The 2,500-nt window shown below is 62.1% G+C and overlaps 1 pseudogene; it reads left to right on the forward strand.

Moving 5' to 3' along the window:
• Positions 1-2,500, forward strand: part of LOC126475584 (large subunit ribosomal RNA) — a 7,619-nt pseudogene that overhangs the window by 2,191 nt on the left and 2,928 nt on the right.

Genomic DNA, 2,500 nt, shown 5'->3' on the forward strand with positions numbered 1-2,500 from the left:
GGTGTCCCGATCTTCCCCTCGGACCTTGAAAATCCGGGAGAGGGCCACGTGGAGGTGTCGCGCCGGTTCGTACCCATATCCGCAGCAGGTCTCCAAGGTGAAGAGCCTCTAGTCGATAGAATAATGTAGGTAAGGGAAGTCGGCAAATTGGATCCGTAACTTCGGGATAAGGATTGGCTCTGAGGATCGGGGCGTGTCGGGCTTGGTCGGGAAGTGGGTCAGCGCTAACGTGCCGGGCCTGGGCGAGGTGAGTGCCGTAGGGGTGCCGGTAAGTGCGGGCGTTTAGCGCGGGCGTGGTCTGCTCTCGCCGTTGGTCGGCCTCGTGCTGGCCGGCGGTGCAGGATGCGCGCGCCTGCGCGGCGTTCGCGCCCCGGTGCTTCAACCTGCGTGCAGGATCCGAGCTCGGTCCCGTGCCTTGGCCTCCCACGGATCTTCCTTGCTGCGAGGCCGCGTCCGCCTTAGCGTGCTCCTCCGGGGGCGCGCGGGTGCGCGGATTCTCTTCGGCCGCCATTCAACGATCAACTCAGAACTGGCACGGACTGGGGGAATCCGACTGTCTAATTAAAACAAAGCATTGCGATGGCCCTAGCGGGTGTTGACGCAATGTGATTTCTGCCCAGTGCTCTGAATGTCAACGTGAAGAAATTCAAGCAAGCGCGGGTAAACGGCGGGAGTAACTATGACTCTCTTAACAGGCTAGCAGTCGGGACTGTTAGGCCGGGTCCTTCAGCGGAAGGCCCGGTACCCGTGTTTTCTTCTCTTGTTGTCCCAACATTAAGGGTTATGCGATGGAGGGCTGGTAACCCCCCAAAGCCCCAAGTGCGGACTTCCACTCTGCTTACCAGTCCTATCAAGGACTGGCGTATCGGCGGGCCCACGGGAAGGGGGGAAGCCGCAGGCAAGGAGAGGCTAAGAGGGCATGGCCCATGTATTGCGCTTCACTTGCCCAGTAACTATGAGAGTCATAGTTACTCCCGCCAGTGACTCCAAAGTCCTCTTTGCAAACCAGGAGCTTCTACCCCTGTTTCCGCACCGTACGCTGGATGCCATCAAGTGCAGGAGGAGGACGGTGGCACACAGGACGATGGTGCGGGAATACGTAGAGGAGCTGAGGCGGGAACAACAGACGCAGCATGGTCTGCGCCATTCACCCGTCCCGGAGTCGCTGCCGGAGGGGCCACCCTCTCCGCCGGAGCTTGAGCGCCCGCCACAAACATCTGTAGTCGACGAAGCCATATGGAGGCACCTCGCCGGCCTGCCGCGGTCGGCCGCGCGCTTCTCGGCCCTGGACGACCTTGTGCGTTTGGGGCCGGGTACGCCGTTGGCAGTGGTCGCGGCTGGGCTGCCTGAGGCCCTCCGAGCTGTCGGCTCTGAGGAAGCAGAAGCAAGGAAGAGGAAGACGTCGCGCCCGCCATCCAAGCAGCGGTCTGGTGGTGGCCCTCCGCTCTCCAAGCGGAAGCGCCGCCGGTGGGAATATGCCAGATGTCAGGATGCCTTCAGGAAGAATCGCGCGCGCTGCGTGCGTGGCCTCCTGGATGGCACCCTGCTCCAGCCGCCGTCGAACATCCCAGGGCTGGTGGACTTCTGGCGCAGCCTCTTCACGACAGAGCCACCTTCCAACGCTGGCTCCATTCCCGATCGGCTTCTCCCGCGCTCGGAGTCTGTTGACTTTGAGCGCCTATGGAGGCCGATCACTGCAGAAGAGGTTGCGGCCGCCTTGCCGCCCAGAGGCTCCGTTGCCGGCCCTGACGGCCTCTCGCCGGTGCAGCTGCGCCGCCTTCCAGCGGAGGTCACCACCAAACTCCTAAACCTTTTCCTGCTTACCCGCAAGCTTCCCCCTTCCCTCCTCCGAGCCAGGACCTCTTTGCTCCCTAAGACAGCCGCCCCAGCATCCCCCGCTGACTTTCGGCCCATCACCGTCTGCTCGGTGCTAGCCCGAACCTTCCATAAGGTTCTGGCGACTCGCCTTATGCAGATGTGTGCTGTGGACGAACGTCAGCGGGCTTTCATCCCAAGGGATGGGATGCTGGAGAACACTTTCCTCCTCGACCGGATACTCGTCGGCGCCGTCCGCCGCTGTCGTTCTGTGTTCATGGCATCCCTCGATGTGTCCAAGGCGTTCGATTCGTTGGACCATGCGGCTTTGCGTCCTGTGCTTAAAGCCCATGGTCTGCCGGACGAATTCATTGACTACGTCGAGGGCTGCTATGCGGACAGCACGACGGTAATTGCGGGGGGTGGCGACGAGTCCCCGGCCGTGCGGCCAGCAAGAGGTGTTCGGCAAGGAGATCCTCTGTCCCCTCTCCTGTTCAATTTCGCTGTTGATTATGTTCTAGGTCAACTGCCCTCTCACGTAGGTGTCAAGGTGTTGGGCCGCCAGACGAACGCGGCGGCCTTCGCGGATGACATCCTGCTCTTCGCCTCCACGAGGGGGGGCCTGCAGTCCCTTATCAACGCAGCAGTGGCAGCCCTCGACCAGCTGGGGCTGCGGGTTAACCCG

The sequence above is a fragment of the Schistocerca serialis genome, chromosome 4, assembly GCF_023864345.2.
Source record: "Schistocerca serialis cubense isolate TAMUIC-IGC-003099 chromosome 4, iqSchSeri2.2, whole genome shotgun sequence".
Taxonomy (NCBI): Eukaryota; Metazoa; Arthropoda; class Insecta; order Orthoptera; family Acrididae; genus Schistocerca; species Schistocerca serialis.